The 15,978-nt window shown below is 52.7% G+C and overlaps 1 protein-coding gene across 1 annotated transcript in view; it reads right to left on the reverse strand.

Annotated features, from left to right (window-relative positions):
* Positions 1 to 15,978, reverse strand: part of LOC143982515 (cytochrome P450 2G1-like) — a 70,796-nt gene that overhangs the window by 406 nt on the left and 54,412 nt on the right. The gene's annotated exons all lie outside the window — the stretch shown is intronic.

The raw sequence follows: 15,978 nt of genomic DNA on the forward strand, positions 1-15,978 counted from the left end.
GCTGACTCCAGCCCGCCAGTCCAGTTCATGTGGCCCTCGCACCCAGGGCTATTTTTTCAGCAAGTGGTGGAACTCTGCTCATCTACCTCCAGCTCTCTCCCTCTGAACCCCTCACCACTGTCACTTGTAAACAGAGAAGCCTTCTCTATTTACAAGAACAGCTTGACAAGGTAGCCAGATATAGTGATGGCCGAACGGTTCGCCCGGCGGTCGTTTCGCGGCGAATTTCCGACTTTCGCCGTCCGCGGGTTCGAACGCCTTTTTCCGTCGTTCGCCCCGGCGGACTTACGTGTTTAATGTATACAAGAACTTTAACCTTTCGTGACACGTTTATCATGTGTTACAGGACAACCAATTGAGACATGACAGCTCATGGACACTTGGACATTCCCCCTAACCTATAAATACACCCGATCCGGTGGCCATTTTACATTCTTTCTTCTGTCACTGTAGGGAAAGGATCCTGTGTGGAGTAGGGACAGAGAAAACGCTAGCTATTTGGTACACAAAAGTTCTTTTCAGGACTGGTATAGGTGTTAGGTCAGCAGCCTGAGTTTCTTTTGTCAGTTTAGATAAAGGGACAGAGCGCTGTATGCTGCTATTTTAGGGACAGCTCAGCCAGATTAGTCTTTCTTCATCATCATCATCATCATCATCATTAGCTGTTACTATCAGGTCCACAAAAGAGCTGTTCCAGCTAATCGTTCCAGCCTACTCTTTTTTGCCAATTTGTATAGGGACAGGCAGGAAGCAGTGTGTCAGGCAGTGAGGATAATTTTAAAGACTTGCTGTTACTATTAGTTCCACAAAGGTTCTTTTCAGGACTGGTATCAGTGGTACGGTAATAGGCTTGTACACGTATAATATTCTTTCTTCCAAATATAGAAAGAATATTATACTTGACTGCTGCCCTTCTGCTGCAGTCTGCTAATCATTCACAACTCACTTGTTCCACAAAGCTCTTTATCAGGACTGGTAACTTGGTCTGTCTAGGGTGCTACGGTACATAGGCTTGGGTGCGGTACAGTCTGCTGTTCTGTAAGGACCGCTATCGGTCCACAATACATAGGGTTGCCGTGCACTACTGCTGACCGCTGCCCTATACTGCAGCAGTCCTTCATTGGTATAGGGACTGACGTACAGTCTGCTAATCACTAACACACAACCTGCTTGGTCCACAAAAGTTCTTATAAGGACTGGTAACTTGGTATAGGGTGCTACGGTACATAGGCTTGAGTGCGGTACAGTCTGCTGTTCTGTAAGGACCGCTATCGGTCCACAATACATAGGGTTGCCGTGCACTACTGCTGACCGCTGCCCTATACTGCAGCAGTCCTTCATTGGTATAGGGACTGACGTACAGTCTGCTAATCACTAACACACAACCTGCTTGTTCCACAAAAGTTCTTATAAGGACTGGTAACTTGGTATAGGGTGCTACGGTACATAGGCTTGAGTGCGGTACAGTCTGCTGTTCTGTAAGGACCGCTATCGGTCCACAATAGATAGGGTTGACGTGCACCACTGCTGACCGCTGCCCTATACTGCAGCAGTCCTTCAGCGGTATAGGGACTGACGTACAGTCTGCTAAACACTAATACACAACCTGCTTGGTCCACAAAAGTTCTTATAAGGACTGGTAACTTGGTATAGGGTGCTACGGTACATAGGCTTGAGTGCGGTACAGTCTGCTGTTCTGTAAGGACCGCTATCGGTCCACAATAGATAGGGTTGACGTGCACCACTGCTGACCGCTGCCCTATACTGCAGCAGTCCTTCAGCGGTATAGGGACTGACGTACAGTCTGCTAAACACTAATACACAACCTGCTTGGTCCACAAAAGTTCTTATAAGGACTGGTAACTTGGTATAGGGTGCTACGGTACATAGGCTTGAGTGCGGTACAGTCTGCTGTTCTGTAAGGACCGCTATCGGTCCACAATAGATAGGGTTGACGTGCACCACTGCTGACCGCTGCCCTATACTGCAGCAGTCCTTCAGCGGTATAGGGACTGACGTACAGTCTGCTAAACACTAATACACAACCTGCTTGGTCCACAAAAGTTCTTATAAGGACTGGTAACTTGGTATAGGGTGCTACGGTACATAGGCTTGAGTGCGGTACAGTCTGCTGTTCTGTAAGGACCGCTATCGGTCCACAATAGATAGGGTTGACGTGCACCACTGCTGACCGCTGCCCTATACTGCAGCAGTCCTTCAGCGGTATAGGGACTGACGTACAGTCTGCTAAACACTAATACACAACCTGCTTGGTCCACAAAAGTTCTTATAAGGACTGGTAACTTGGTATAGGGTGCTACGGTACATAGGCTTGAGTGCGGTACAGTCTGCTGTTCTGTAAGGACCGCTATCGGTCCACAATAGATAGGGTTGACGTGCACCACTGCTGACCGCTCACCTATACTGCAGCAGTCCTTCAGCGGTATAGGGACTAAGAGTTTTGTCACAGGGTCATTTAAAAAATGACATGCAGAGGAAGAGGCAGGCCCTTCCGCAGGGGTGGTAGGGGTAGGGCAGGAGCAACAGGCTTGAGCCAAAGTGGGAAGTTGCAGAAGGTGCGTTCAATTACTTTAAAGGATGCACCAGACTTGGTTGAGTGGCTCGCTCAGCCTTACTCTTCTGCACCCTCCTCATCCTCTCGATCTGCACCCTCTTCTTCACTCTCTGCTATGTGCACCCCCAAAGACACTACCACCAACAACACGACCACCACCACCACCACCACATACCTTCCGCTTGAGTCACTGGAATTATTTTCCGATCCATATCAAGAGGACATTTCTGATGCGCAGCCACTCTTGGTATTGGATCAGGAAGAGGAGGTAGCAACAAGCGCTACTCAGCAGTCTGACGCCAGTACCCAGATCAGCCCAAGGAGGAGGTTGGTCCCCGGTGTTGCTGCCTACTCTACTTATAGCGGTGGGGAAGGTGACGTTGATGATGACGTGTCTAGTGATGTCACGTGGGTGCCCACAAGAGAGGAAGAGGAGGGGAGTTCAGAGGGAGATATGGACCAGCAGATAGGGAGGAGAAGCAGCAATGACTTACATTGCACAGCAGGGACAAAGCAGACTGCAAATGTATCAGGAGCGAGTCATCGACCATGTACGGTCACATCTGGCGCTCCCAGGACACCGGCACATGGCTCCGCAGTGTGGGCTTTTTTTAACGTGTCCGCTGCTGACAATAGCGTTGCCATCTGCAATCTTTGCAGTCAACGCGTTAGTCGCGGTAAGCCCAATACTCACCTAGGGACGACCGCCTTAAGAAGGCACATGAGCAGCCATCACCGAGCCCAGTGGGAGCAACGGAACACACAAAGCCACACTGCAGGCTCTCACCGTCCAGCCTCGTCTTCTACTTCTCCTTCTCCTCTCTCCTCACAATTGTCCTCCACTCCACCTTCCATCACGCCAAGCTCACATTTTTCTGCAAAAAGGCAGGCTTCCGTGGGCCTAATGTTTGAGCGTAAAAAAATGATGACGCCGGATAACCCTCTTGCCCAACGGTTGGCGGCTGGCTTGTCAGAACTCATAGCCCGCCAACTACTGCCATATAAACTGGTGGACTCGGAGGCCTTTCGCAAATTTGTGGCCATTGGAACACCACAATGGAAGGTCCCAGGAAGGAAGTATTTCTCAGAGAAGGGCATCCCAGAGCTATATGGCCATGTTCAGCGGCAAGTGAATGTATCTCTGGCACACAGTGTCGGTGCCAAGATACATCTGACCACAGACACGTGGTCTAGCAAACACGGGCAGGGAAGGTATATCAGTTTTACTGCCCACTGGGTGAACCTTCTGACGGCCGTCAAGCATGTAACCCGTGGCACCCGTGTAGATTTGGTTTTACCGCCACGGATTGCATGCAGGCCTGACTCTTCTTCTCCTCCTCCTACTCCATCCTCCTCCCTCTCCTCCTCAGCTGCCTCCTCCTTTTCCGCTGCTAGCGTCTCTTCCACTGCACCGCCCAAGCTCCCCAGAACCTATTCCACATGCCAGGTGAGACGTTGCCATGCCGTGCTGCGTCTGTTGTGCCTGGAAGCAAAGAGCCACACTGGCCCGGCACTCCTTTCAGCTTTGCGTTCACAGGCAGATGAGTGGCTAACACCGCTCAATTTGACAGTTGGTAAAGTGGTGTGTGACAACGGTGCCAATCTGCTTAGCGCATTGAAACAGGGCAAAATCACGCACGTGCCGTGCATGGCACACGTCTTAAACTTGGTCGTGCAGCGATTCCTTGTCAAATACCCTGGGGTCCAGGACATCTTGCGGCAGGCAAGGAAAATCTCGGCCCATTTCAGAAGATCTTACACGGCCATGGCTCGCCTTGCTGACATTCAGCGGCGACACCATCTGCCGGTCAGACGTCTTATTTGCGATTGCCCGACGCGATGGAACTCAACCTTCTATATGCTTGATAGGCTGCTCCAGCAGAAACGTGCAGTTAACGTCTACCTGTATGAACTCTGCGAAAGAAACGGTTCTGGGGAGCTGGGTTTTTTTTCACCGCGCCAGTGGCTGCTCATGCGCGACACATGCAGACTTCTGCGGCCATTTGAGGAGATCACCAAACTGGTCAGTCGCAGCCATGGCGCCATCAGTGACATGGTACCTTATGCCTTCTTTCTGGAGCGTGCATTGCGTCGTGTCATTGATCAGGCTGTGGAGGAGCAGGAGCGGGAAGATGAGGAAGTCGCAATGCTGGATGAATTCCCAGGGGGGGCTACTCTATCTGAGACAAGTCAACAACAGGAGTCTGATGAGGAGTCAGAGGAGGATGGTGCCGGGGCGGATGAGCAGGAGCAAGAAGAGCATGCTTTAAACCTTTCTGGGATCCCTGTTGTGCGAGGATGGGGAGAGGAGAATGAAGAGGACGACATTATCCTGGATGATGAGCAGGAGCCAGGCCACCACACCGCTTCCACTTTAGTGCAAATGGGGGCCTTCATGCTCCAGTGTTTTAATAGGGACCCCCGTATAAAAAGCATGAGGGTCAAGGACCAGTACTGGGTGGCAACGTACTTAGACCCCCGGTACAAACACAAAATGGCGGAAATGTTACCGCCGTCGCAGAGGGCTGTCAGAATGCAGCACTTCCAGGCCTTGCTTCGAGAAATGCTGCATTCTGCTTTTGCGTGCGCTGGCAGAGGAGCAATTCCCACTCCCAGAGAAGGATTTGCGGGTACCAATCCAACAGCGCCTGCAAGAAGAGGCCGGTTTGAAGATGTGTTGGTGACTTCGGATATGAGGTCATTCTTTCAGCCGACCCATCGACAGGTGTCATCCGGATCCAGCATCAGGGAACGCCTAGACCGTCAGGTGTCCGACTACATTGGGTTAACGGCCGATGTGGACGCTCTGAGGAGTGATGAACCCCTAGACTACTGGGTGGGCAGGCTTGACCTCTGGCCAGAGCTTGCCCAATTTGCAATCGAACTGTTGGCTTGCCCCTCATCCAGTGTCCTGTCCGAAAGGACGTTCAGCGCAGCAGGGGGGATTGTGACCGATAAGCGTACTCGCCTAGCTCACCACAGTGTTAACTACCTCACATTTCTAAAAATGAATGAGGCATGGATCTCGGAGGAATTCAACACATGTGATCAGTAGACCATGTATATGTCTATAAACAATTTTTGGAATCAAGCACACAGACCTTCTTAATTCATTTGGCTCACTTCCCTGACCCAAAAAAGCACACCGTACTATATGCCCCTACCCTCCTCTTTGAAGAGGTTGAGCGGTGTCATATTTCTACTGGGGCTGCTTATTATGAGGGGTTCCCACCATCCCTGTGCTGTGCTGACTTCCTCCTGGGTGTTCTTATTATGAGGGGCTCCCACCATCCCTGTGCTGTGCTGACTTCCTCCTGGGGGTTCTTATTATGAGGGGATCACACCATCCCTGTGCTGTGCTGACTTCCTCCTGGGGCTGCTTACGGTGCTGCTGTCAGCGCTGTATGTCACGGAGCTGCTGTCAGCGCTGTATGTCACGGAGCTGCTGTCAGCGCTGTATGTCACGGAGCTGCTGTCAGCGCTGTATGTCACGGAGCTGCTGTCAGCGCTGTATGTCACGGAGCTGCTGTCAGCGCTGTATGTCACGGAGCTGCTGTCAGCGCTGTATGTCACGGAGCTGCTGTCAGCGCTGTATGTCACGGAGCTGCTGTCAGCGCTGTATGTCACGGAGCTGCTGTCAGCGCTGTATGTCACGGAGCTGCTGTCAGCGCTGTATGTCACGGAGCTGCTGTCAGCGCTGTATGTCACGGAGCTGCTGTCAGCGCTGTATGTCACGGAGCTGCTGTCAGCGCTGTATGTCACGGAGCTGCTGTCAGCGCTGTATGTCACGGTGCTGCTGTCAGCGCTGTATGTCACGGAGCTGCTGTCAGCGCTGTATGTCACGGAGCTGCTGTCAGCGCTGTATGTCACGGTGCTGCTGTCAGCGCTGTATGTCACGGAGCTGCTGTCAGCGCTGTATGTCACGGAGCTGCTGTCAGCGCTGTATGTCACGGAGCTGCTGTCAGCGCTGTATGTCACGGAGCTGCTGTCAGCGCTGTATGTCACGGAGCTGCTGTCAGCGCTGTATGTCACGGAGCTGCTGTCAGCGCTGTATGTCACGGAGCTGCTGTCAGCGCTGTATGTCACGGTGCTGCTGTCAGCGCTGTATGTCACGGAGCTGCTGTCAGCGCTGTATGTCACGGAGCTGCTGTCAGTGCTGTATGTCACGGAGCTGCTGTCAGCGCTGTATGTCACGGAGCTGCTGTCAGCGCTGTATGTCACGGTGCTGCTGTCAGCGCTGTATGTCACGGAGCTGCTGTCAGCGCTGTATGTCACGGAGCTGCTGTCAGTGCTGTATGTCACGGAGCTGCTGTCAGCGCTGTATGTCACGGAGCTGCTGTCAGCGCTGTATGTCACGGAGCTGCTGTCAGCGCTGTATGTCACGGTGCTGCTGTCAGCGCTGTATGTCACGGAGCTGCTGTCAGCGCTGTATGTCACGGAGCTGCTGTCAGCGCTGTATGTCACGGAGATGCTGTCAGCGCTGTATGTCACGGAGCTGCTGTCAGCGCTGTATGTCACGGAGCTGCTGTCAGCGCTGTATGTCACGGTGCTGATGTCAGTGCTCTGTATTACGGTGCTGCTGTCAGTGCTCTGTATCTCCTGCACCCTCTTGTTTGCCTACCCTGGTCCCTGACCTTCCCTCTCCTCCATTGCCTTCATTAGCTCCATAGTCCTGAATTGTCAGAACAATTTCCCAAATAAAAAAAAAATGCTTGTAGTTATCGATCCCAAATTCACCTCATACATGTATTATGCTATTGTCCAGGTGGTGGGACTACGTGCTACCCCCTAATAATTACCCCGTGGCCGCAAATTCGACCTAAAGGTTTGCGAAATTCGCCTCCCATTGAAGTCAATGGAGCCCGCGGCGAACGGTCGTTTTCGCGAACGTTTGTGTCCGTTCGCGTTTCGCGTTCGCGAAACGTCCCGTCGGAAGTTCGTCCATCACTAGCCAGATACCTTACTACGCCAATCCATACATGTACACCCCTTTTATACCTTTTCTTATAAAAAATGACACAGACACCTGCTGGATGTAAATGGCCTTTCCAGGCCTTTATTTAAACAATAAACCAAACTAAAACTTTTTCTTTAAAACTTCTGTAACCATTTTATTTTACCATATATTTTCTTGTAACCAAAACCAGCTCATCAGATAAACAGTTGTTGATCCCTGACGACCCCATTTCAACTTGAGCCTGTAATCCCAACTTATTATGGCATTCGTCCCCAGCCGCCAACTTGCCTCGGGGACTTACCAATTGACCACAGACCCCCAACTTATTAGCCCGTCAGTCTGGCCAGCCGCCAGACCACCCGGGAGGACTCCATACCCATGATGGGTCCTAACTTTACTAAAACCTAATTTGGAACAGATAGATTGCATACCAGCCGTCAAGGACCCTACCGCCACGCGTACTCATGGTCACCCCATATCCAACCAACCCTCCCCATTAACAGGGCGGGCGGGCGGGAACGTTCCTCCTGACCTGCTGCTCCAGACTGCTGACCCTCCTAGACTCACGTGCCTTCACATCAACTCTACTCCACCCCCTCTTACACCATCCTCCAATCAGGTAAGCCTTGTAACATTCTTAACCCCTCGTACCATTCCCCTGCGTAAGCCTTGCACCCTGTCATGTATGTCCTACGCTTACGTTGCACTACAGCTACGTACATGTCTTGACAAGGTAGCCAGATACCTTACTACGCCAATCCATACATGTACACCCCTTTTATACCTTTTCTTATAAAAAATGACACAGACACCTGCTGGATGTAAATGGCCTTTCCAGGCCTTTATTTAAACAATAAACCAAACTAAAACTTTTTCTTTAAAACTTCTGTAACCATTTTATTTTACCATATATTTTCTTGTAACCAAAACCAGCTCATCAGATAAACAGTTGTTGATCCCTGACGACCCCATTTCAACTTGAGCCTGTAATCCCAACTTATTATGGCATTCGTCCCCAGCCGCCAACTTGCCTCGGGGACTTACCAATTGACCACAGACCCCCAACTTATTAGCCCGTCAGTCTGGCCAGCCGCCAGACCACCCGGGAGGACTCCATACCCATGATGGGTCCTAACTTTACTAAAACCTAATTTGGAACAGATAGATTGCATACCAGCCGTCAAGGACCCTACCGCCACAGCAGCACAAGAGTGACACCTCACCCTTGTGCCTGCCGCCACACCTGCAGAGCCCTGCCAATGCCATCTTCCAAACCCAAAGCCCACAGGTCAATCCCGATTGGGTTAAGGTGGACACCATCCCCCCGTAAATACCTCCACGTCTCCACTTCCAACTCCCAATGCCTCACCACAATACCACCATTCCGGGCAACAAACCTCCCCACCTCTTTGTTCACCTTAATCCGGGCCCTATTAATCTTCTCACAAGACCGGGCCCCCCTCCAAGACATGCGGGCCACAATATCGGACCACACAATAATCATGTCCGGGAAGGCAGTACGAAGCCTGAGGAAGTCCCACCGTATGTCTTTAATGATGTTGCGCATCGGCCTGACAACCAAGTCATTACCTCCCACATGTAGGACCAGTACGTCCGGTGCCCGATCCAGGCCCGCATAGCGATGAACCTCTGACACCACCCTGTGCCACATCAGTCCCGGGATGCCAATCCATCGAACCCGGCCTTCATCCCTGGACAGTCTGAGTTGCCTGCCGTCCGGCCGTACATCCGCCCGTCTAGCCCCCCAGAACACAAAAGAATGTCCCAAAATCCAAATGAGACATCCCGGCTCTGAAATGACATAACCAAAAATTAACCAACCCAACCCAAAACAACCAAAAACATATAGTCGACCACTCCAATGACCATACTCCCACCCCTTTTACACGAGGTGCGGTCGCACATAAAGCCGATACCTCCGAGACTCCCACCTCCCAATTTGCTTAATAACCTCTTCCGGCAATCCCCATCTAGCTGCCTCCGTGGCCGCCCCTATCCGGAAGGAATGAGCAGCATACTCTCCCGGAGACAAACCCCCGCTCCGCAAACACTTCCTCAACACTGCCGTAAATTGAAACCGCGAAAGGCACGAACCATCCGCATGCATGAATAACACCCCGTCCCGGTCCGGGCGAACCTCCAAATAAACCCTTAAAGCCTCCACCGGACAAAACTAGGGTCCGTCCCCCGAAACAATGTTACCCGCACCCCTCTACCCAACTGGTCCGTTTTGGACTTCCTGACCAAAATCACCACCGAAGAAGGGGCCCATGAAACGTCACCCCTCCCCAAACCCCCCGGAGCTGTTTTAGATGGCGACACCAATTCTCCTATCCGAAACGCCCCAAAAAATGCCACCAGGAAAGCAGCTCGGAAAAGTAGTTGTTCAAAAACCAGAGAACACACTTCCCGGACGTGGCTCAACAAAATACCCAAAACTTCAAAAGAAATCGGGCGCCGCAAATCCCGTTTTGCCGCCCCTTTTCTAAAACCCCTCAACGCCTTTTTAACTAAAAAATTCTTAGTCACATCCGCCAACCCCTTACATTGAAACAAAAAGGCCAAAGCCGACATTTTCTTGCTGACTGCCGAGCCCGACACCCCAGACACATAATTGTAACAGATAAAACCCAATACCCACCGCAGCAGCTCAGCCGGGCCCTCCGACCCCCCAACCTCACCCAACCAGTTCGACCATTCCCTCCACACTGCATTATAAGCCGCTCGAGTACCTGCACTCAACGACTGCTGAATCAGTCCTCCGATGATTCCAACGCAATCCCCCACATCTCTGGAGGGCACGGGTCCCCGCGTCTGTTCGCGTCCGGAGCCATTCTGCGAAAGTCCTCCCACTGGAAACGAGACAGAGCATCCGCCAACTTATTCTCAATCCCAGGGATATGCACCGCATAAACAAACGCATTAATCCGTAAACAACTGAGTACCAACCTCCTTAACAACCTAACCACCGGGGGGGAGGAGGCCGAAACATTATTTATGGCCACCACCACTCCCATGTTATCACAATGGAAGCGCACTTTTTTATCCCGGAGCTTGTCCCCCCACAATTCCACTGCCAGAACTATGGGAAAAAGCTCCAGTAACGCCAGGTTAGTTAAAAACCCCGCCTCCCTCCAAGAGTCCGGCCATGGTTCGGCACTCCATTGCCCCTGGCAATAAGCTCCATAACCTGCCGAACCCGCTGCGTCAGTAAACAAAACCAAATCAGCGTTGCTGACCGGTCCCTCCTGCACAATCGCTCTCCCATTAAACTCCACCAGGAACACCCCCCATACACCCAGATCATCCCGTAAGTCTCTGGACAACCGCACAAAATGAGTGGGCACCTTCACCCCTGCTGTGGCTGCCGCCAGTCTCCTGCAAAAAATTCTCCCCATAGGCATAATCCTGCAAGCAAAATTCAATTTGCCCAGGAGCGATTGCAATTCCTTCAACCTGAGTTTTCGTTTTCCCCGCGCTGCGACCACCTCCTGCCGCAGCGCCACCACCTTCTCCTCAGGCAACCTACATTCCATGGCCATGGAATCAATCGTGATTCCCAAAAACACTATCTCCGACCTGGGACCCTCCGTCTTCTCCCTCGCCAAGGGAACCCCAAACCGTTCGGCCAAATGTTGCAACGTCCCCAGCAGTATCCCGCAGCCGCGGGATCCTGGCGGCCCTACACACAGGAAGTCATCCAGGTAATGTATGACCGAGTTGACTCCCGCCGTCTCCCGTACAGCCCATTCAAAAAACGAACTGAACAGCTCAAAAAGTGCACACGAGATAGAACATCCCATGGGCAAGCAGCGATCGACAAAATACGACCCCTGCCAGCAACAACCCAACAAGCGCATACTCCCTGGATGTACCGGCAACAAACGAAATGCCGCCTCTACATCCGTTTTAGCCAAAAGAGCCCCCCTGCCATACTTTCTCACCCACGCTATCGCTGCATCAAATGATGTATAAGTAACCGCACAAGCTTGCGGGTCAATACCATCATTTACCGATCCGCCCCTGGGGTAAGACAGGTGGTGAATCATCCTGAATTGCCCCGGTTCCTTCTTCGGAACAACCCCCAAAGGCGAGACCACCAGATCCGCCATCGGAGGGGCAAGAAATGGGCCGGCCATCCGGCCCAACGCCACCTCCTTAGCCAATTTTGCCGACACCACGTGTTCATGCAGCAAAGCCGACCTTAAATTCTTGGCCAGCGGGGGAACCTCCCTCAACGCACTCGGAATCCTAAACCCATCCCGAAAACCAGCCTCCAACAACCCCGCCGCCGCACGATCAGGATACCTACTTAGGAAAGGAAGCATCCTTTCCAGCCTCACCGGCGTCATCCCTTTTTCCAGCGAAATCTCCAGTACGACCTTTGCCCTGTCTGAAACAACGTGCGAAGGGGTGCCCTCCACTGCATCCCGAACACTCGTGCTTGTAACGACAGGCGTTACCAAACTTGCACGTCCCGTCGTTAAATTGCCAGCAGACCCCTTTCTTTTTTGGGGCCAGCGATCCCGCTGAGGCGGCGGCGCCGGCCCCCCCTGGAAAAAACTGTCCCGGGGCCCGGGCCGAAGTCATCAACTTCATCCACAGGCTGATGTCCTTGTGGTCCCACCTAATGGACGTCCGTACCGCTTTGCGTTGACGAAACTGTTCGTCATAACGTAACCAGGCCAAGCCCCCATAAACCCTGTGCGCCTCACTAATGGCCTCCAGGTAACAGAACAACGCCGAACAATTCTCCGGCGCCTTTTCCCCAATCACGCTAGCTAAAATCGCAAACGCTTGCAGCCAATTCGCAAACGTGCGCGGAATAAGCCTATATCTCCTCTTCTCCTCCTCTTCTTTCTTGCTCTCATCAGGCTTGACCCTGTCCAAATTAAATTTCTCCAACGGCAACAACGAGAAGATCTCCACAAACTCGTCCTTCCAAATCTTCTCCCTCACCTCCTTCTTCAAATGCGCCCCTAACGGTCCCTCGAAGCACACATAAACTTCGCTCCTCGCCCCATCTGCCAAGCGAATCTTTTCAGCATCCTTGTCTTTGTCCACCGCAGCCCCACTTGGTCCCTCGCCGTCCTTCCGCGCCAGCACCTCCCTCTCTGTCTGCGTCTCCGCTGCCACCCCACCCACCGACAACCCCAACCCGGAGGGGACAGCCGTCCCTAGCTCTACCCGAGCCGCGGCGGGCGGCCCTACCCATGGAGTACTCGGGGCGTGCACCGGCCCCGAGTCGCCCTGCAGGCTGCGCAGCAGCTCTTTCAACACCACCAACAACTCCCCCCCCCCTTTGCCCCCCCCACCCCTGCATCCCCCCCACTCACCCCCGCAAGAAACCCCCCCACAGACCCCAAGGACTTACCGGGCTGCTGTTGCCTGGAAGGCTCTCCAGCCGCTGCCCCTACTGCCGCCGCCGGATCGCACTCGTCCTCCTGCAGCTCTCCCTCTTCCATGCTGCTGTCCTCCGTCAGTGTCCTGACCCTCGGGGGCCTCTGCGCTGGCATGCCAGACGGCCCAGGCCGCTCCCGACCGGTTTCCTGTCGTTGTACATGGCGGCCGCCATGTTTTTTGTTTACTAGGACATCACTTCCGGTCGCGCCGACCTCACTTCCGCCGACGTCATCGGCGTGCGCCGCGCCGAGCGCGCGCGCGCTGTTCCTCCGCTGGCCCTCCCTCCCAGGCACAGAAACATGCCCGGAGGCGTGGCCACCCGACTGCCGCTCTGCATCTTCTAATGGGCCCCCCCCCGAAGCTAAGATGGCGCCCACACGTGGCAGGCCGACGGCCGCCTCCGGGACAAGGCCGGCGCCCGAGGACCCCACTCTCCCCCGTCGAGCGGCCCCCCCGACCGGAGCATCGCCAGGGGGAACCACTGGAACCACCAACGATCGCGCGGTCCTGGAGGTGGCCTGAGGCAGGATCCGGTGAGTGACCCCCCTCCCTCTGGGACTCAGCCGTGGACGGGGATTCCTCCCAGGCCCCCCACTAGACGACCGGGGTGTCTGCTTAGCAGGGGGGCCTGAAGGGGCCCAACTGGGGCTCCCAAGCCGACGCTGAGTACGGGGGGCAATGTCAGGGCTAAGGCGCACAGGGGGCCGAGACCTCCTTGCCCGTGTCGAGGGTACCCCATCTGCGGAAGGTCCCTGCCCTACCCCCTGAAGGGTGGCCGCAATTTGGCTTTGTAACCAGTCTGCGCCATGCTGTTCTGCGGCTGATCGAAGCTGGGCCCAAAGCTGCTCTAACCCACTCATCTTTTCCAGGTAGCTGATCCTGAACGTTCCTCCTGACCTGCTGCTCCAGACTGCTGACCCTCCTAGACTCACGTGCCTTCACATCAACTCTACTCCACCCCCTCTTACACCATCCTCCAATCAGGTAAGCCTTGTAACATTCTTAACCCCTCGTACCATTCCCCTGCGTAAGCCTTGCACCCTGTCATGTATGTCCTACGCTTACGTTGCACTACAGCTACGTACATGTCTTTCCTCTTGGCGGCTCTCACAGATCTCTGCCTGCCCAGATCTGTGCAGAAGCGGAGGGGTGGGACAGAGTGGTGCAGAGGTTAGAGCTGAGGAGGAGTGGAAGTGAGATGTGGGCAGCATATGAAAGAGAGCTGAACGCCTAAACCCTGCACTCTATATACAGCTCACTGCTCAATCCTTCACTCTGTACACACAAACCCCTGAAATCTGAGCTCTGTACATAGGACACCCCTGAACTCTGCACTCTGTACATAGTGCATCCCTGAACTGCGCACATAACGCACTTCTGGTATTTATTGTCTCTTTAAGATCCTCCCACTGTTGCAATTTGGCCAAACCCACCATTTGGCAGGGGGAGTGTGGTTGAGTTCCTGCACCTATTCCCTGGATAAATGTATATAGTCTTACAGATACAACCGGCCCTTTGAGGGCAACCATAATGCTGATGTGGCCCATGCTGAAATAGAATTTCCCCTACTATGGATAGATCCTAAAACAAATCTGACATTATATTTACATAAAAAAAGGCTTTCCAGCAAAAACAAGAGTTAATTCTTACCAATCCTGCTACCTATGGAGTTGATCTTTTCTGTCTTTAAGCGCTATGGTGGCTGAAGCATCTTCAGCATTTGACATACTTCGGCGTATGCCTGGTGCCTTGGCCTTCATTGTGCTCAGTGATTCTATACAACACCTACATCACTATAGGATATAATCACAAGTAAGCCTCACCCCTCCTACCTTCAACACCTAGTATAACCAAGTACAGTATCTCATAAAAGTGAGTACACCCCTAAGTGAACATGCCCAAATTGGGCCCAAAGTGTCAATATTTTGTGTGACCACCATTATTTTCCAGCACTGCCTTAACCCTCTTGAGCATGGAGTTCACGAGAGCTTCACAGGTTTCCATTGGAGTCCTCTTCCACTCCTCTATGACGACATCACGGAGCTGGTGGATGTTAGAGACCTTGCGCACTTCCACCCTCCATTTGAAGATGCCCAACAAATGCTCAATAGGGTTTAGGTCTGTGTAAATTACCTTTACCCTCAGCATCTTTAGCAAGGCAGTGGTCATCTTGGAGGTGTGTTTGGGGTCGTTTTCATGTTGGAATACTGCCCTGCAGCCCGGTCTCCAAAGGAAGGGAATCATGCAAATCTTCGGTGACACAGTACATGTTTGCATTCATGATTTTCTCAATTAACTGTAGCTCCCCAGTACCGGCAGCACTCATTCAGCCCCAGACGATGACACTCCCACCACCATGCTTGACTGAAGGCAAGATGCACTTGTCTTTGTACTCCTCACCTGGTTGCCCCACACACGCTGGAGACCATCTGAACCAAATACGTTTATCTTGTTCTCATCAGACCAGAGGAAATGGCTCCAGTAATCCATGTCCTTTGTCTGCCTTAGGCTTCCTTCTGGGATGACAGCCATGCAGACCAATTTGATGCAGTGTGCGGCGCATGGTCTGAGCATTGACAGGCTGACCCCCCACCCCTTCAACCTCTGCAAGCAATGCTGGCAGCACTCATACTTCTATTTCCCAAAGCCAACCTCTGGATATGACGCTGAGCAGATGCACTCAACTTCTTTAGCCGACCATGGCGAGGCCTGTTCTGATTGGTACCTTTCCTGTTAAACCACTGTATGGTCTTGGCCACCACGTGGCAGCTCAGTTTCAGGGTCTTGGCAATCTTCTTTTAGACTAGGCCAACTTTATGTAAAGCAACAATTCTTTTTTCAGATCCTCAGAGAGTTCTTTGCCATGAGGTGCCATGTTGAAATTCCAGTGACCAGTATGAGGGAGTCAGAGTGATAACACCAAATTTAACACACATGCTCCCCATTCACACCTGAGACCTTGTAACACTAACGAGTCACATGACACCGGTAGCAAAGTGTCATTTCGTCAGTGTTGTCACAT

The sequence above is a fragment of the Lithobates pipiens genome, unplaced genomic scaffold (genome assembly GCF_037356315.1).
Source record: "Lithobates pipiens isolate NorthernLeopardFrog02 unplaced genomic scaffold, aLitPip1_a1.2 Scaffold_1, whole genome shotgun sequence".
Classification (NCBI taxonomy): domain Eukaryota; kingdom Metazoa; phylum Chordata; class Amphibia; order Anura; family Ranidae; genus Lithobates; species Lithobates pipiens.